A 21084-nucleotide genomic window follows, 5' to 3' on the forward strand; every position below is an offset into this window, starting at 1 on the left:
GCGGGGGGGCGAGACCAAACCAATGTGAAGCATAGCAAAAATATTACCCCTTTTCTTTTGACTAAATGACCATAGTATCAGGGGTGTGGGGTGAACAGAAACCTATATCGTACAGGCATTTTCAAAAAAGAAACTGGCACAAACATGGAGGAACATGTAAGCGAGCAATAAGAACCAGTGTGCTGCCAAGGGAAGGCCTGAGGGGGACCTTTTTTGCCTTTTTTGAGGCGTTACTTGCCTCGACAGGCATTTTTTTTCCTCTGTGGATATTACCTAGCATGGGGGGAGGGTAAGGCCTAGAGTCTCAAGGCAGCTGGCTACAGTCAGTCTTTGAGAAACACAGCAGCATAAAGGGAAGCTGCTAGTTTTGTGCAAAGTGTCCAAGAGGTGTACCAGTGAGTCCGATAGAAATGCCAGTCCAAAGCAGATGTCCACGGAAGAATTCCAGGGGGTGGAACGTTGTATGAGGAAGGTCAGCTACTGGAATTCCGCTTTTCTGTAGAGAACTTGACAGCTGCAATTTACTTACTATGAAACAAAACTTGTAGCAGGTTAGTTTACCACAATTGATAACTCTATTACAATTGGAAGTCTTTTTAAGTATGATTTTAAGGTTGTTTAAAGTTTAAACAATAAAATGTGGAAAGGTAAACAAGAAGAACCATGGGAAAAAAAGCCTCAGGCATGAGAATCATTAGCATAACCATTGTACTATCTACCATTTCTAATTGAGAAGGATTTAAGAGTTTTACATATCAACAAGTCTATTTAACCTTTTGTTACACCCATTGAAGATGGAGACACACCCTAGGTGTGCACAGGTTTTTTTATAGACCAACTTAGTTAAAATATATTGATTTTTAACTAATTTTTACCTCATACTTTAAATGTAAGTTAATTTTACCTTTATGAGAACTATGTTGAAAACCTTTTTCATTTAACTCTGTCTGGTAAGAATATAGCCTTAAAGTTACATTTTTAACCTTAAAGTTAATGTTTACCAAACTTTAAACACACACGTAAACATGGTCTTTAATACACAAGGAGAGAAACCTTTGTTACGAAGACATGTCATTTTAAACACGAATTTAGATCTGTACTGTCTCAGCTGTTCGGGGAGTGCATTGTTTAGCGGTGGCCTCTTGCGCAACTTCAGCTCCAGGAATTGTAGGTTGTGATCTCTGGACGAATCTCTGTGTATTCTAGCTCGTCTGCCTTCAGACCAGAGCTAGGGATCTCGGCCAGGGGGCCCAGTTTTGGCAGGGAACCTGCGGTCTCCAGGTGGTCCGGGATCTGCCCAGACTTCATAGCAGGAGGGCGGGCGGGCCGGCCATGCAGAAGGCGCAGGCCGAGGTGCCCCGGACTGGCGGCCAGTATAGGCTGCAGCCCTGCCCTCCATGTCTGCTGCCCTGCTCCCGGCAGCCGAGCAGCGTGGAAGGAGCCTGTGCCCAATGCCCCGCACCACATGGCGGGGAGCCGGTTCCTGCGGGCTGGCGTTGGGCTCCTGTGGGCTGCCACTGGGTGGAAACCACAGAGTGGCACAGAACGAAATGTTCCAGAAACAGAGAAACAGTCTCGTGAGGAAAGGGCAGAGGCCTTTGGAAACCTCTTCACAAGCAGAAAAGAAGGCCATTGTAGATAGGTAGGCAAAGTCTTCACTTATCTGGGGGGATGCACCAGTCAGGTCCATTTGGGCACCATATGTTGTTATGAGTTCGAGGGCGCCAGTAGGCCGGGCTAGCTTCAGGAGGTAGACAGAGACTCGAGGACACATGGCTGGGCAGAGAAGCTGTATTTCTTTATTCACGACCAATGATTCAAAAACTAACCCAAACCAATCACCACACAGATCTGTCCTGCCTCTTTCTCCTCCGGTGGCAGCAGCAGGGACTCTGGAAGTCCATAGGGGCAGGGGGCGGGGGCGCGAAACTAGCAGGGGCCAAACCATAATCTCCCAGAGGTGGCAGGGGTGGCCAGACCAAACCAATGTGAAGCATAGCAGGTCTTACAGTCTTCTTGCTTCCATCTTTTATTTATTTATTTTTGCAGGTTCATATGAGTGAAGCCATCTGGTAGTTGTCTTTCATCTCTTCACTTATTTCAGTAAGCATCATTGCCAAAAGAACATAGTATCACCTTTTTAGATTGCAGAGTGATATACCATGCAGTGTATATTGCATAGCTTCTTTAGCCAGTCATCTGTCAGTGGACATTTAGGCTGCTTCCACTCTTACTATTGTGAATAATGCAGCTATGAACACAGGGTTGCATATGTCCCTTTAAATTAGTGTTTGAGTGTCCACTGGATAAATGTCTAAAGGTGGTATTGCTGGATCATAAGATAATTCCATTTTTATTTGTTTAAGGACTCTCCATACAGTCTTCCAAATGGGGCTGTACCAATATGCATTCCCACCAGTAGTGTAGCAGAGTTCCCTCTTCTCCACAACCTCTCCAATACCTGTCATTTCCTGGTTTGTTAATGTGAGCCATTCTCTCAGGTGTGAGATGGTATCTCTGTGTACTTTTAATTTGTATTTCTCTAGTGAGAAGTGAAGTGAAGCATTTCTTTACATGTCTGTGGACCATGTGTGTCTCTTCTTTAGAAAACTGTCTATTTAGTTCTTTGGCCTACTTTTTATATAAATATTTTATTTATCTACATCATTATTATTTTTTATATTTATTAATTTATTTTAATGATAGTGAGAGAAAGGCAGGCACCAGAGCTTCTGGTAGTGCTGAGGATTGAACCTGGGTCTTCAGAACCTCAAGCATGAAAGTCTTTTGCATAACCATTATACTGTCTCCTCAATACTGGTACACTTTTTATTGAGTTATTTCTTCTTCTTCTTCTTCTTCTTCTTCTTCTTCTTCTTCTTCTTCTTCTTCTTCTTCTTCTTTTATAGAGCTGACCTAATTCTGTATTGATGTTTGATGTGGTAACCCCAGCAGGAGTTTGGGACTATTAGCATACAAATGATGTCACCCTGAGGAGGTGCTTCAGAGAAGGGAATGTATAAAAGCAAGGGACTTTGAGCACATGAGCCTCTTTGGCTGCTGCTTCTTCTCCTGGTCAGAAGCTTCTTCTGTTCAGGTGTGCCATGGCTACTTCTCCTGGGAACTGACCATGTGTGACTCTGCTAGCTGGTAAACTTTTAGACTCCTCTACAGCCATGAGCAATCTTTACCAGAGCTTATAATTCTTTATCTTACAGGACTAAACTTTGATAATTATATTCAGGCTTTATAGACCTAGCATACAAACCCTTGATGATAATTGCTTATTATGCCTTTTACCTGTTTCAACCTAATAAACCATGTATTGTTTAAACCAGTTCCCAGATCCCCGCTATGATTCCTTCTATGCACTGCAAGCAGTCCTAACCCCCAAACCTCTTTTTAAGTTAAATACAACAGTTTGATACTGGTCACTTTTCAGATGTGTGATGGGCAAATATGTTCTCCCACTTACTGGGTTGCTGGGTTATCTCTGTGTTGTTTGCCTTCCATGTATAGAAGAATATTTTCAGTTTCATGTAATCGTATTCATTTAGACTTGTTTTCATTTCTCATGCCCATGGAATTGAGTCTCCAAATACATCTTGGATGTGAAGTTCCTACAAAATTTCACCAATGTTTTCTTCTATAAATTTTAGAGTTTCTGGTCTAACATCCAGGTCTTTGATCCATTTTGATTTGATTTTTAGTGAGAATAGGTAGGAGTTTAGTCTCAATTTTCTACATGTGGCTGTCCTATTTTCCCAGCACCATTTGTTGAAGAGAACTTCTTTACCCCACTGAATCATTTTGGCCACTTTGTCATATTAGGTCTGCCAGAATATCTTGCACTGGGCCTTGCCTCCCTTACCTAGTTAATTTCCCTGCTCCATATTCTTGAGATACTCTGAAAACAGTTTGGGTATCTTCTTGTCTGCCAGAATGCTTTAGATGTGTTTGCTACTGGTTTTCTCTTAGAATTTCTTTTTTTTTATTTCTTTATTTTATTTATTTTTTAAATTTTTTATTTAAGAAAGGATTAATGAACAAAACCATAAGGTAGGAGGGGTACAACTCCACACAATTCCCACCACCCAATCTCCATAACCCACCCCCTCCCATGATAGCTTTCCCATTCTCTAGCCCTCTGGGAGCATGGACCCAGGGTCATTGAGGGTTGCAGAAGGTAGAAGGTCTGGCTTCTGTAATTGCTTCCCCGCTGAACATGGGCGTTGACTGGTCAGTCCATACTCTCAGTCTGTCTCTCTCTTTTCCTAGTAAGGTGTGTCTCTGGGGAAGCTGAGCTCCAGGACACATTGGTGGGGTCTTCAATCCAGGGAAGCCTGGCCAGCATCCTGGTGGCATCTGGAACCTGGTGATTGATAAGAGAGTTAACATACGAAGCCAAACAATTTGTTGAGCAATCATTGGATCCCAAGCTTGGAATAGTGGAGAGGAAGTGTTAGGGAGGTACTCACTGCAAACTCTAGTGTACTTCTGCTTTCAGGTATATATTTTGCAGTAGTTTATGGATGGATACGTGTGAACATAAGCTCTCTCTCACAGAAACTGGTGTATATCTAGGTTATGGGACTTTGTTAGAAAGTGAACCACCTGAGATGAAATTAGAGTGTACTATAAAAGGAAAGGTCTCACCCGAGTAATGAAGCTGAAGGGTTGTCATTCCACACGTGAAGACTCTGGACACAGTCTGAGGTGAAGCATGTTGATGTGGCAATCGTTGCGTTGGTTAGGTTGTGATCGGCGGATGCAATATTATTTGGTATGGATTGGGAGATGCATATGGGAAAGTGGACCCTATCCAAGGGTTCCAGGACTGGGGGAAGTAGGGGCTCTATAGTGGAGATGTGAGGTTCCTGCTGTCTTGGGGTTCAAAAAGACAATCGATAGTTAATATTATCATCACATTATTTGGTAATTGGGTTAACTTTGAAAAGTCCTTTTGTTATGGTTTGCTGTACAGTATCCAGTATCTTGTATATAGCTGTGCTATTGGATGCTTCTAATCTACTTGGTCTAGGGTTTTGAGAGAGTCCGCATATCAAATACACAGCCTATATATTAAAAAGATTCAGTTTATGTTTTGAGAAACTTTTAGACATACAACTGATTTTCCCCCTCTCATATTAATTAACTACTGATTTATATGACTACATTTTGCTAGGAGTGTACATAAACACCATTCCCACCACCAAAAGACTGTGACCCATCCCTCCCACCCACTCCCAGCCCCCACTGGCCCAGGAAGCTGCATGTCTACCCCTCACCACAGGGTTTTTACTTTGGTGCCCTACTTACAATTTGATCAGGTCCTGCTTTTAGTTTCCCTTTCAGATCTTCTTATTCAACTTCTGTTGATGAGTTGATAATTTCTTCCACTTAACATCTAGAACTGCCAAAACAACCCGAGAAAAAGAAAGAACTGGAGATATCACACTTGGAGATGTCAAACTATATTATAAGGTCATTGTAATAAAAACTTTCTGGTACTATAACAAAAATAGACACACATATCAGTGGAATAGAACTGAAAGCCCAGAAATAAATCCCCACACCTGCGGACACCTAATTTTTGATAAGGGGGCTCAAACTATTAAATGGAGGAAGGAGGCTCTTCTTCAATAAATAGTGCTGGGAAAATTGAATTGAAACATGGAGAATGAAACTGAACCACTTAATCTCACCAGAAATAAAAATCAACTCCAAATGGATCAAGGACCTGGATTTTAGACCAGAAACTATCAAATAGAGGAAAATACTGGCTCTTTTCCATCTAAATGTCTTGGGTATCTTTGATGATATAAACCCAATTGCTAGGAAGACCAAAACAAAAATAATCCAATGGGACTACATCAAATTGAAAAGCTTCTGTACAACAACAGAAACCATCACTCAAACAAAGAGACTCCTCACAGAATGGGAGAAGATTTTTTTGCCTACAAGGTTATTGCTGGGGCTCGGTGCCTACAATATGAATCCACTGCTCCTGGAAGCTATTTTTTCCCTCTTTTTTTGCCCTTGTTGCTTTTCATTGTTGTTGTTATTGTTTTTGTTATTATTGTCATTGTGTTGGATAAGACAGAGAGAAATAGAAAGAGGAGAGGAAGACAGACATGGGGAGAGGAAGATGTATATCTGCAGACCTGCTTCACCACCTGTGGAGCAAAACCCCTGCAGGTGGGGAACTGGAGGCTCAAACCAGGATCCTTACTCTGGTCCTTGTTCTTTGCACCATATGTTCTTAACCTGATGTGCTACCGCCTGCCCCCCAGAGAATATCTTTATATGCCATACATCAGACAAGAGGTTAATAGCCAAAATATATAAAGAGCTCACCAAACTTAGCAACAAAAAAAGCAAATGACCCAATTCAAAAGTGGGGAGAGGATATGAACAGGATATTCACTACAGAAGAGGTACAAAAGGGTATATGATACAAAAGACATATGAAATAATGTTCCAAGTCATTGTCAGATAAATGCAAATAAAGATAACAATGAGATGTCACCTCACCCCTCTAAGAATGTCATACATCAAAAATGACAGCAACAACAAATGTTGGAGAGGTTGTGGGGGCAAAGGAACCTTCCTAAACTGCTGGTGGGAATGTAAATTGGTCCAACCCCTGTGGAGAACAGTATGGGGAACCTTCACAAGGCTGGAAATGGACCTTCCGTATGACCCAGTAATACTTCTCCTTGGAGTCTACTCACTGCAGACTATTGCATACTTTTACTTTAAGGTATATATTCCTACGGAGTCAAATACACCCACCCAAAAAGATCTAAGTGGTTATATGAGTGGCTGAGAAAGTTGTGGAATATATATATATATATATATATATATATATATATATATATATATATGAATACTACGCAGATATTAAGAATAATGAATGAATCCACCTTCTTCGACCTATCATGTATGGAACTTGTTTGTGAGATAAGCCAGAAAGACAAAGATGAGTATGGGATGATCTCACTCATAAACAGGAGTTAAGAAAGAAGAGGAGAAAGAGAAACACAAAGCAGAATTGACTGGGTTTGGAGTATTGAACCAAAATAAAAGGCTCAGGGGGTGGGGAGGGTAGATTTTTCAGCTCCACTGTAGGGGTGTAGAAGTAGGCACACAGACCTGGTGGCAGGAATGGTATTAATATTCATCTCTATTAACTTATAGTCTTATAAATCACTATTCAATATAAGAGGAGAAAATATATTGAATGTCTCGAGCTTTTTAATGCATAGATATCAGTTCTGAGTATATATTCCTTTGATCTAAGCACTTAAGGTTTTAAATTTTATAAACTGAATTCTAACACTGGGCTTAAATTGTTAATGCATTTCTAATAGTAACTTTTTTTGAAATATTAACTCACCTATAATCTTAGACTAGGGAGATGAGAAATAACAGGTCCTGACAGTATCAAAGATATAATTATTTGTAAATAGCATTAAATGATATAAATCATGGTAAGGTCATGTATGGTACAGTATATCCTAAGCATGGGATTTTCAAAGTAAACCAAATACCCAAAATAACTTGGCTATAATAATAACTACCTATTGCTTTCTTAAACTCTAAGATAGCAAAGGAACCTTCCCCATTCTCTATAAAATCCATATTTCTCCCAGTCCTAGAACCTCTACGACTTTGCCTTTTTTTTTTTCCATGCTTCCCTTGATCCCTACCATTTGATAGAGCATCTGCTGACCTCAACCAAATCAATGCAACCAGTGATACCTCGGCCTGTTTCACTTCAAACTGTGTCCAGAGACAACAGGCATGGGATGTCAAGCTTCCAGCTTCAATATTCTGGTGAGAACTTTCTTAGCTCACAGGACTTCTTAATTCCATTTTAGATGGTAAACTTCCTAACAAAGATACAGAACCTAGATATAAACCAGGGCCCAAGGGACAGGGCACATGTGCACATGGATCCATAAGTTAATGGAAATATATACCTTAAAGTAAAAGGACACAAATAGTCTTCAGTGAGTAGACTTAAGCTCACTATGGTGTCTTTTTTAGGTCTTTCTACTTGCTTGCTGCACTTAAAGTATTTAATAAAATAGTTTCTACTTAGACCTAAATACCCTCCTCTCCTACCCCCTACTTCACTTTGCTTAATCATGCTAAGCCTAACCTTGTCAGATAAAGTAAGGACTACAAAAGTTGGATAAGAGCAAGAGACCAGCAAACTTTAATGACGGCCCTTTTGGTCACGACCTTGCTACCCCGTCATCCAGGGCTTTAGTCAGGGATTCCCACATAGATATTATGGGCCTAGACTTCTAACAAATTCCTCTCTCCACCATCATTGGTCATCTTCATCAGGAATAACATTATAAACCCTCTTGTGGGCATCTACAAGAACTTGCCCTCAATGTAGAACAGCAATGGTAGAGATTTCCCCACTCTCTGAAAGGAGGCTGGGTCACCCTGCATTGTCACTCAAGGAAGACTGGTCCTGAAATGTGTGCAGCCTAAAGTGTTCCTAGCTGTGACCATAGACTGCAAGCTCAGACCTACAGGGATGCAGAGGTTACATAGGCTCCTATATTAAATATGAATAGACATGGGCCCCAGATCACATTAATGGGGTTTACAGTTAATGGTATTTATCTATTTTTTCCCATAATTAGGGGTTACTCTCTTCCCTGATCCAACTTTCTAGTCCAATTTCAAGCTCTGACACCATCTCCCCAGATAATACCTTTAGCCCACCTGCATGTTAGCCGCCAAGCTCAGGCAAAAATTAGTAGTCATGGGCCCCTTGGAATATAACTAAGCAAAAATTAGTAGTCATGGAGTCCTTGGAATATAACTAAAATAGACTTACTAGCTTTTTTTTTCCCTCCAAAATGGAGACCCCAAGTCTCATCAGCTATATTCTTACCTTTAAGTTTCCTGATTATTAAACTATTTGTTCTGCTTTATATCTTAATGCTTTTTAGTCACCAAGTTACAGGTGCTACTATGACACCATCATGACTTTCCTGGGCAGACAACTTCACCAATGTGTCCTGGAACTCCACCTCTCCAGAGCCCTGCCCCACTAGGGAAAGATAGAAACAGGCTGGGAGTATGGATCCAATTGCCAATGCCCATGTCCAGTGGAGAAGCAGGACTACAGAAGCTGGACCTTCCACTTTTTGCACCCCATAATGATACTGGATCCATGTTCCCAGAGGGATAAAGAATAGGGAGGATATAGGATATGGGAATCTGATGGAGAGAATTGTGTGGAATTGTGCCCCTCTTATCCCATAATCTTGTCAATAATTATTAAATCACTAATAAAAAATATAATTTTCTTCCACTTTTCTTCCCTAAATGTCATTCAGGATCAGTGGATGATTTTATGTCTTACATGTGTGAAGTTTAATCCCCAGCCCAGCATGAGAGAACAACACAGACAAAACAAGTGGAACTTTGTAGATTTTTGTTAAACAATGCTCATAAACAATAAAATAAAAATAGAGCAGATGAGGTGGCTCAGTGGTAGAGTGCATGCTTCCTGGATTGTGTGAAGCCCTTGGGTTCAGTTTCCAGAAACACTAAATTAAAAATTCAAGTAGATGATTGAAATACCTACCTGACTTCTTCTCTTTCCTGCCTAGTAGGAATCTCAAATTTAACATCTCCAAAACTGAAGTATATACTTTTTAGTTTTATTTGCTTATTAATGAGAACCAGAACATAATTATGATTTATGTGATGCTTGGTATTAAAATGAGATTTAATGCTTGTGAATAGATTCTCTGTTCACTGTGTTCAACTATACCACTTGCTGGGCTACTGAAATCTGAATTTTATTCAAATACCTACCCCCACCCCCACCATCAAACCTTATATTCTTTATTTCAGGAAAAACCACCACTGCTAAAGCTATGGACAAAAATATTTCTTGAGATAGCATGATTTATTTTACTTTACTTCCTATTTAACAAGTTCTGTTGACTATTCCTTCAAAATAAGTCGAGTTTATCACTGGCCATCCTTGACACCATTATTGCATTTGTCTACAGCACTTCTTATCACAACAGCCTTATTTTTTTGGGGGGGGAATTAATGATTTATAGTCAACAGTTAAATACAATAGTTTGTACATGTGTAACATTTCCCAGTTTTCCACATAACAGTTCAACCCCCACTAGGTCCTCCTCTGCCATCATATTCCAGGACCTGAACCCTCCCCCCAACCCAAGAGTCCTTTACTTTGGTGTAATACAGCAAACCCAGTCCAAGTTCTGCTTTGTTTTTTTCCCTTCTGATCTTATTTTTCAACTTCTGCCTATGAGTGAGATCATCCCATATTCATCTTTCTTTTTCTGACTTATCTCACTTAACATGATTCCTTCAAGCTCCATCCAAGATTAGGTGAAGAAAGTGAAATCATCATTTTTAATAGCTGAGTAGTATTCCAAGTTGTGTGTATAGACCATAACTTAACTCAGCCACTCATCTCACAATAGCCTTCTAAGAGTTCCACCTACATTCCTTCCCCAAATTCACCTGCCAGTTTTCCTCATAGCATAAAAAGTGAAATATTACTTCATGTTGATGGAGCCTGAAGGAATCATGTTAAGTGAGATAAACCAAAAAGAAAAGGACAAATATCATATTATACTGCTTATAGGTGGAACTTTAGAAACAAGGACAGAGGAAAAAAAAACACAAATTAAAACTTGGACTGGGTTTGATGTATTGCACCAAAGCAAAGGACTCTGAGGAAGGACAGGGAGCTTAGGGGTTGTGGGGTAGGTTTGGGGGTCTGATGTATGATGGTAGAAAAGGTCTTAAATTGGGGTGTGAGAGAGTTTGCAGACTCCTATTATGAGGAGGTGAGAAATTGTGCTCATGTGTGAATAACTATATTATAAACCATTACCACCCCCAATAAAATGATATAAAAATATACTTGCATATCAATGTACTACCTACACTAACAGCATTTAACTTTATATAGATCTATGTAAGCACACAACACACACACACACACATATATATATATGTGTAAAAAAGAAAAAGTGAAACCTTCAAATGTGTAAGAGTTCATTGAAGAACTATTTCCAATAGTAAAGAGTTACAAAATAATTTAAATAACCATTAAGAGATGACTGGATAAAGATGTGAGATATGTCATTGCATATTTATATATCACTACATATATATATATATATACTACTCAGCTATTTAATGAGATAAAAACTTGCTATTTTCAACAATGAAGAATGAGCCTTGAGGGGATTATGCTAAGGTAAATATGTCAGAAGAAGGACTAATACCACATGGTTTTTCAACAAACAAAACCAAATCCTGAGGTTGTGACAATAGATTTGTGGCTGCCAAAGGAAGAGAGGCGGGTATGTGAAATAATTGGAGGGTGGTATACTGGGTATTGATGGATAGAAACTAGAAATTGTTGGGTGTGGTGTACATATATTTGTTGAGTGAAACTATATGTCTGAAATTTACACAGTGCTATAAACAGCTCAATATTTTTTAAAGATGGCATCAGTTTTCCTTTTCCTTGTATGAATCCCCCAGTGACAACAGCTTCCACTCTGAATAAAATGCAACATCTTTTGAACATCCTGTGATATCTGACCTCTATCAATCCTGTTGTCTCTTCTACTCATGAGCTCCTTCATTCCTGGCACCCCAGCCCTGCTGGCTGTCTTGCTGCATCTTAACTCCGTGGTGTGGGTGTGGATACTGGCCTCTGCCTGAAAGGCTGTTTCCCTAAATATCCAAGTAGTTATTCCCTCTTTATAGTCAGACCTCTTGCTTAAACATCACCTTCTTCTAAAGACTATTCCTCCATTCTTTTCTTTGCATCATATATGCCCTTATTTATCTCTCTCCTTCACAAGAATATAATATCCATGAAAGCAGAGACTCCATTGTTTTATTTAATTCAGTGTCTGGAGTAACACCTGCCATATTTATGTTTATATGAATAAATGAATGAGTGAATGAAAATGGAGACTTCTCTTAAAGAGTAAGTTAGTTGGGGCGGGGGGTAGTAGGAGACTCCCTGTTACATAGATCATTTAGGGTTTAGAAGATGGTGAGCAAGAACTCTGAGGGAGAGTGTCTCCATGGTGACAGAGTGAGGCCTGAGGCTGCTTTTGAGAGGAGGCCAGAGGGAGCAGGCGAGCTGATGGAACGTGTGGGGACACCAGGGGAGGCAGAAATCTGGTGCCCAGGCTGGCACACAGCACAGACACTGGGACTCCTTCCCTCTTCCACTTGATTGCTCTGACCTTGGCAGACTCAGCAGATGGGGCTCCCAGCAGGGACCTGGATCTCAGCAGGAACAGGCTCAGCTCTTGCAGGGTAAGTCCCCATTCTCTGCTCTGCAGCCACAGACACTCTCAGAACCTTGAAATCCCAGGTTCAGAAAGCTCAAAAACATGCCACCAGGCAGTATCAACCCTGTGGGTGAGGGCACAAGCATCCAGTTGCTACAGTAGTAATAGGAAAAGTTATATCAGGGACCAGGGAGATGACTTGATGGCAGAGTGAAAGACTTGCATTTGAGAGGCCTTGAGCTTGACTCCTAGTGTGCATTGAAAACAAGAAAGAAAAAAAAAAAGGAGTGGGGGAGAAAGACAAACAGAATATCATAAATGATGAAACTATGCTCTAGTGACTCAGAGAGAGAGAGAGAGAAGAGAAAAAGAAAAAGGAATGCTGTAGTAAATAAAATCAAGATAGCTTACCTGTGTGGGTGCATACTTTACTGTTTTTTGATTCAGATTGAAGCCTGGCACCAACAGGACTAGGGGAAACTGACTCTGTGGTGTCTTTTCCCCCTTCTCCCTCTGCCTCTCTGCATCTTGTTCTCTATTTCTACCTTAAAAAGTCAGTCCAGAACTGCAAATATCCAGTAATGACAAATATATATATATATGATAGCAAAGTTCCAGAAGCCAGCCTGTCTCACTCTGTGTGCTAGGAATACTATTACCCAACTAAGTTCTACCATCAACTCTGAGAAGAGAGTTATAAATCTTCATTTAAAAAAATGGTCACTGGGCTTGCCCTCAATGTAGAACAACAATGGTAGAAACTGCTCCACTCTCCAAAAGGAGGCTGGATCAACATACTCTACCACTCTAGGAAGACTGGTCCTAAAATGAGTCCTAGAATGTTTCTAGGAGAGCGAGCTCAGACTGAGAGGGACTCAGAGGTTATACAGGCTCCTTTGCTAACTATGTGGGCCGTAGGTCAGATCAGTGGGGGTTATATTTAACAGTATTTATATACTTTCCTCATATTTGGGAGCTACTCACTGCCTAGATCCAGCTTTCTAGTTTCTATCTTCAACTCTGATACCATCTTCCCAGAAAACACTTTTAGTCCACCTGCATGTTAGCTGTCGGGTTCAGGTAAAAATTAGTAAAGTCATGGGCCCATTGGAATATAACTGAAATAGTCTTCCTAGCTTCTTCCTACATGAAGGCCCCTAGTTTAATTTGCTCTATTCCTACATTTGGGTTCCTGTTTATTGAAAAATTTGCTTTATATCTTACCACCTTTCAGCCACCAAGTTGCAGATGCTACCATGACACCATCATGACTTCTCTGAGGCAGACAACCTCCCCAATGTGTCCTGGAATCCCATATTCCCAGAGTCCTGCTCCACTAGGGAAAAATAAGCAGGCTGGGGATATGGATCCAACTGCCAATGCCCATGTCCAGTGGAGAAGCAATTACAGAAGCTAGACTTTCCATCTTCTGCACCCAATTTTTTTGGTCCATACTCCCAGAGAGGGATAAAGAATAGGAAAGCTTCCAATGGAGGGGATAGGACACAGAACTCTGGTGGTGGAAACTGAGTGGAATCATACCCCTGTTACCTTACAATATTGTTCATCATTGTGGATAGTGTGCTGCTTTGACCCAGGTTTAAGTCCAGACCCCACTTCACTGAAGGAAGCTTCAGTGCTAAGGTTCTCTTGCTCTTAAAATAATAATAAAAATCACCAAGGGTCAGTGGGGTTTATCAGCTTCTCCAATCTCAAAACATCAGAAGTAGGGCTAACTAGCCCCTTCATCTTCTATTCCTCTGCTGTGTCCAGAACAAAACTCCTTCTGTTTGTCAGACCCAGATCCGGTCTGCACCTTCTCCTTGGAATACTGATCACTGAAACCTTGTTTTCCCATGAAGTGCTTTCCACTATAAGTCATGTCCTTTGTGTATGGTTGATTTTGGGCCATCTTGGAATCACATTTGATTCTGCTGTTTTGGCTATGAATACACATTATTAATTCTTTTGACAATTGTCCCTCTGAGTCCCTGCTTTGTGCCAGGAGGGTGGTGATGAAAAATAACCACTCCAGCACTTACTGAGGAGTGTGTTTTCTGTGCCAGACTCTGTTCTATGTGTTCTGACTACCTAGATGTTTTAAGTTCTCAATACTATCGTTAAGGGTAGGATGGGCCATTGTTTCCATTTTGGGGGAGACTGAGCTACACTAGACTAGCTATGGTAGTGAGTGGCAGCACTGGGATAGAAACCAAAACCACCTGCTTGCTTAACTCTGCTTGTTTATTTATTTATTTATTTTTACTTATTGGGGCTTCACCTCTCTGGATCAACTTCCTCAAATACATATAGATGGGATGGGAGGAAGTTACCACAGCACCAACCTTCTTCCAGTGCACTGGGGACCAGACTCCAGTCTGGACTGTGGGCATGGCAAAGCAGGCACAATATCCAACTGAGCCTTTTTGCTAGTCTGACTCTTACTGTTCCATTCTAAGGGATGAAATATGAGAATGAGAGGAACAGACATGGTGCTATAGAAAGCAGAGTAGAGAGTAACACTTGACTTGAGTTCCATGGCGAGTAAACAGTAATGAATGTAATGACATTTACCGGGTAGAGAAACATGGACAACCAAGACAGAAAAAGGAGCTGGGAAAGACTCACCCAGTAGAATGCATACTCTGTAATGTTCAAAGACCTGGGTTCAAGTCCTAAATCACCACTTGGGAGCATCTGCTTAAGTGGAAGAGCAGTGCTCCACTATCACTTCTTCTCTCTGTGTCTCTCACATTCTGGCTAGGAAAAAGAAAAAAAAAAGTCTTCCAAGAGTGGTGAAATCATGTAGGCACTGATCACGGTGGTAACCCTGATGGTGAAATGATGATGATGATGAAAATGACTATGGGATATCACTTCAGATTGAGACACAGAGGCCTAAAATACCCAGTGGGTTCATACTCACAGTGATTCTCTGTACTCACTGAAGACAGGAAAAATGTGAGTTATGTTTTATTCACTTCTCTATAAATACTGTTGAGTTTTAACAATAATAATACTAGCAGATATTTTTTATATTTATTTATTTTTCCTTTTGTCGCCCTGCCTTGTCTCTTTTTATTGTTGCTGTTATTAATGTCATTGTTAGGACAGAGAGAAATGGAGAGAGGAGGTGAAGACAGAGAGGGTGAGAGAAAGATAGACACCTACAGACCTGCCTCACTGCCTGTGAAGTGACTCCCCTGCAGGTGGGGAGCCCGGGGTTTGAACCTGGATCCTTACACCAGTCCTTGCGCTTCATGCCATGTGCGTTTAACCTGCTGCACTACCGCCCTACTCCCACTATCAGAGATTTTTATCTGGCTTGGCTTTTGATGTTGAAAGGGTCATCTACCTACCTTCCTTTCTCCTTCCTTCTTTCCTTTCTTCCTTCCTTCCTTCCTTCCTTCCTTCCTTCCTTCCTTCCTTCCTTCCTTCCTTCTTTCCTTGCTTCTTTCTTTCCTTCTTTCTTTCCTTCCCCTCCCCATTCCTTCCCCTCTGGTCCCCTCTCCATTCCTTTCCTTTCCTGAGCAAAGTACTACTAAGCTCTGGATTATGGTGGCACCCTAGATTGGACCTGGGACCTCTGTTGCTTTAGGTATGAGGAAGTCTGTTGCATATCACTGTGCTCTATCCTCAGCCTTGGTTTCCAACTCTGACAAGAAAGGAAGAAATATGTATTTGTTGCGCACTGAACCTTTTCTTGTGTGTACATAAAGTGACTTTCAGGACAATGCTATGTGGTGAGTGAGCATTACTACTTCTCTTCAGACAAAACAGAGGTGCAAACAGAAAGTGCAGCCTCCCACTCACTTCCATCTGACTTCCCAGCCAACTTCCACACCCCCTCCAATTTACCACCCTAAGCCCTCTGGAGCTGTTTCCTCCACCTGAAACAAAGCCAGCAAAATTAGAGGATGAGATAGATCCGGTGACACAATTTCCCCTTTACCCTGAGCATGTCCTGTCTCTCACTCCTTTTGTCCCTAGGACCCACTGAAGCTGCTTTTCCTGGGATGTAGTAGTTTTTCTTCTTTTTATAGCCTATGGGTGATAGATAGGACCTTCAAGGGAATAAGCATTCTTTGCTCCCTATAATTGAATGTTACTTTTATATACTGTTCTATTCTGTGATAGAGCATTCCATGCTCATTGTTGGAAAAGCTAGATTAAAAAAAAAAAGCTACATGACAACTCTTTCATTGCACACATCTCATGAGCAATGACCCTCAGTTTTAAAAAGTGTCCAGGGGGTCGGGCGGTGGCGCAGTGGGTTAAGCGCATGTGGCGCAAAGCGCAGGGACCGGCGTAAGGATCCCGGTTCGAGCCCCCGGCTCCCCACCTGCAGGGGAGTCGCTTCACAGGCGGTGAAGCAGGTCTGCAGGTGTCTATTTTTCTCTCCCCTTCTCTGTCTTCCCCTCCTCTCTCCATTTCTCTCTGTCCTATCCAACAACGAATTGCGTCAACAAGGGCAATAATAATAGCCACAACGAAGCTACAACAAGGGCAACAAAAGGGGGAAAAAAAATGGCCTCCAGGAGCGGTGGATTCATGGTGTAGGCACCGAGCCCAGCAATAACCCTGGAGGAGGAAAAAAAAAAAAAAGTGTCCAAAGGGCATCTAAAAATGTAAATTATAATACTGGAAGTTAAAAAACAAACAGAAAGGGAAAACTTAAAATAAAACTTGGGCTGAGTGGGGCATATTTCACCAAAGCTAAGGACTTTGGGAAGGGAGAGAGTGAAGAGGACTTTGCTGGGTCCTGGTGCAGGATAGTGGACATGGACCCAAGGTGGGGCTGACTGTAGACATACATTATGGGGAAATAGGCAACTGTGCTCATATGCTGATGGTACTGTAAGCCAATATCCTCCAATAAAATGATGAGAGGAAGAAATATTTCAGTTATGTTCCAAAGGGCCTATGGCTATACTAGGGTTTTTTTTTTTCCTGAGCCTGAAATCTGATAATGCAGGTGGATCCAAGTTATTGTCTGGGAAACTAAAATATGCCTACTAGCTATCTACAAAATGGAGGACCCCCTTCTCTTCATATGCACGATTCCAGCCTTTAGGTCCATGATTGTTCGACAATTTGTTTGGCTCTGTATGTTAACTGTCTTTTCAGCCACCAGGTTCCAGGTGCTAGCATGATGCCGACCAGACTTCCCTGAACAGACGACCCCACCAATATGTCCTGGAGCTCTGCTTCCCCAGAGCCCCACCCTATTAGGAAAAGAAAGAGGCTGGCTGGGAGTATGAATTGACCAGTCAATGCCCATGTTCAGTGGGGAAGCAATTACAGAAGCCAGACCTTCCACCTTCTGCATCCCACAGTGACCTTGAGTCCATACTCCCAGAGGAATAAAGAATAGGAAAGCTATCAGGGGAGGGGATGGTATACAGAGATCTGGTGGTGGGAATTGTGTGGAGTTGTATCCCTCTTATTCTATTGTTTTTTCAATGTTTCTTTTTTTATAAATAAAAAAATTTTAAAAAGAAAGGAAAAAATACATCCTAAGTGCACAAAACATTTGTAAGTACAGATATACTTATTGCAGCATTGTCTATTAGTTTGAGAAATCAGAAACTACAAGTATGTCAGTAGATCAGGAAAGTAAATTTGGTACATCTACAAAGGGTCCACAGAAAAGTCAGACATCAATCATGCATTTGTATACTTCGAGATATCTTGCATTCACCATGCCATATAATGGTAGATACAGTATTATAGAGGATACAATGAACCAGTACTTTTTGCTTGCCTTTCCTAACAATGCTCCGCCCATCTCTTAATCTATGGACTATGGACTTCTAATTCTTACATCGGAGTATATAGAGGATGATATTGTTTATCCTCTGGTTTAATTTCTGCTGGCTTGCTGGTACTGACTATGCTATTAATGGACCTTGAGCTCTGATAGGTAATCCTTTGCACAGCTTTGGTTGTGTTTCCTCCTTTAGCCATTCAGACCAAGGCATGATAATGGCTTTTCCTCAGTGCTTGTCCTGTTATACTGCACTCTTCTTTGCTGGCTTCCCTAACTTCTGCTCAGGCCAATGTAAATAGTCCCTTTATTAAACTCTCTTCCATTACTCACTTGGAAATCCCATCTATTGCTATCAAAAGTCCAATGAATGCAATATGACAGTCCCATTAGGTAAAATTATGTCCATCTATATCCCAATAAGGGAGGTATGGAGCAGGTCCATGAGACCAGTGCAGTCTCCAGGTAGTAGGATTTGGGTGAGATTTTTATGCTTTTCTGAAATGAAAAATAAAATTCCCACAATAAACAAGCATAGTCTTGGACTGCAGAAAAACAAACAAGAAAATAAAAAAGGTGTTGTAAAGGTCGAATGAGAATAGTGTGTGAAACATGCTTTATATATTTGTGGCTGCTGTTCTAATGCTGAATCCTAGCAAGTGAGCTGCCTGGTTTAAAAATCTAGGATAGATGCACTGAGACCTCAATTCCTCAAGCTAATCATATGCTTTTATAGGGGATGTCTCCAAAGAAAAGCATCTAGCCCAGAATCTCTAGATTTTTCATTTGGGAGTGTCTTGGAAAACAGTCAAATTCATAGCTAACTGTTCTTAGTTTGAGAGCTACTCAGTCTCCCCAGCCCCTTCTGCACACCAGGGCAGAAAGTGGATGAGAGACAAGTGAATGAACTCTGCAGGCTGCCCCTCTGGTCTCCTGGGTTAGCATGCCTCTGCCAAAATGAAAGGGAGGACTTCCAAAGGAATGCCTCCTTTCTTCATAGAACTTGACAATGAATTAGACATTGTGTGATCCTTGGACCCAGTAATGGTGCTAAGACATAAATCACAGCTCTTGGGAGTGGGACTGAGGATGGGGCTCAGGATTGCTGTGTAGAGTTGTTCTTCTACTACAGGGGGAAAAAAAGTCCTTGTTTTTAAATGGCTAGGAGTGTGCTCTGGGCTATTTATAATCTGCTGCTGAGCTAGGGCATTTCTGCAGCTGGGTCTGGGAAATAATCAGCACAGTTATCTTCTCAAACCACTTCTATCAAACAGACCCCTTTCCTCTAGTAGCCCACCCACCTATTCTGCCCTAGGGCTTCCTCAGCGCAGCCTTCCTTTTTGGGCTTTAACTTCTAAGAAAGCAATGGGTGCATTTAAAAACACCTCAGCTCAAGATGAAGGCAGGGATTGTGACACTCTGGCAGATGGATTTGTCTAGAACAGGCCTGTGGAATGCCCATGAAACTTGGCACAAAGGGCCTTTGAGAGATATGGGGAAAGGGCACATACCAAAGTCTCCCCTTTCTTCTCCTAGAAGTTACTCCAGATAGAAAAACAGGATCTCTTGCAAACAGGAGGTGGCTCAGAGGTAGAGTGCAAGCCTTACATTTTAACTTTGGTTTCTAGCACCCCATACCCTGGAGTAGTGCTCTGACCTCCCTCCTCCTGCTGTTTCATAAAAATAAAAAACATCTTAAGAAAAGAAAAAATCAGGCTTCCCCAGAGGGCAAATTCCAAAGCACTCCATTGTATGCTTTGGCAGGAGAGCAAGCCAGAGGCAATATTTCTTAAACAGGCCTCAAATGACCTCACTCCTAGCCTCACTGCTTCCACTTCCCCATGATTGCCCGTGAGCTAGTTACAGGTCTCCATGTTTCTTTATTTCCTCATCTGTAAAATGGGAGACATTTTTAAAACTCATGAAAAACAGCTCAACCAAAAGAAAAAAAACAACCCAATAAAAAAAGTGGGCAGACCCAGATCTCAAACTATATTATAAGGCCATCATCATCAAAACAGCCTGGTACTGGAACAAAAAATAGGCACACAGACCAGTAGAACAGAATTGAAAGCTCTGAAATAAACCCTCACACCTATGGATCTCTAATCTTTGATAAGGAGGCCCAAAGAACTAAGTGGAGAAAGGAAGCTCTCTTCAACAAATGGTGCTGGGAAAACTGGATTGAAACATGCAGAAGAATGAAACTGAACCACTTTATCTCACCAGCAACAAAAATTAACCTCAAATTAATCAAGGACATGCATGTTAGACCAGAAACTATCAAATACTTAGAGGAAAATATTGGTGGAACACTTTCCCACCTAAACCTCAAGGACATCTTTGATACAAACCTAATTGCAAGGAAGACTGAAGCCAAAATAAATCAGTGGGACTACATCAAATTGATAAGCTTCTGCACAGCCAAAGAAACTATCACACATACAAAGAGACCCCTCACAGAATGGGAGAAGATCTTCACATGCCATACATCAGACAAGAAACTAATCACCAAAATATACAAAGAACTCAGCAAACTTAGCAACAAAAAAGCAAATGACCCCATCCAAAAATGGGCAGAGGATATGAACAGAACATTCACTACAGAAGAGATCCAAAAGGCTAACAAACACAATTGCTTCAGGTCACTGATTGTCAGAGAAATGAAAATAAAGACAAGGAGAATCATAAACAAATACAAGTGGAGGGGGCTAGGAGATGACACACCTGGTTAAGCACACATGCTGCCTTGTGAAAGGACCTGGGTTTGAGCCCCCGTTCCCCAACTACAGGGGAAAGCTTCACAAGCAGTGAAGCAAGTAGTGAAGGTGTCTGTCTTTCTCCCTCTCAATCTCCCCCTCCCCTCTCAATTTCTCTCTGTCTCTGTGTAAAATAAATAAATACCTACTTAAAAAAAAAAACTTATGGGTCATATACACTCTTGTAATTAAAATAAATTAAAGGGCTTGGTTTTGG

At 41.3% G+C, this 21084-nt stretch overlaps 1 long non-coding RNA gene across 1 annotated transcript; it reads left to right on the forward strand.

Annotated features, from left to right (window-relative positions):
• Positions 1-3057: 3057 nt before the first annotated feature.
• On the forward strand, positions 3058-9513 carry LOC132541994 (uncharacterized). Its single transcript, XR_009553114.1, has 3 exons — positions 3058-3150; positions 7723-7839; positions 9369-9513. It is a non-coding gene; the product is annotated as an uncharacterized LOC132541994 (long non-coding RNA).
• Positions 9514-21084: the final 11571 nt, after the last annotated feature.

This window comes from Erinaceus europaeus, chromosome 1, assembly GCF_950295315.1.
Source record: "Erinaceus europaeus chromosome 1, mEriEur2.1, whole genome shotgun sequence".
Taxonomy (NCBI): Eukaryota; Metazoa; Chordata; class Mammalia; order Eulipotyphla; family Erinaceidae; genus Erinaceus; species Erinaceus europaeus.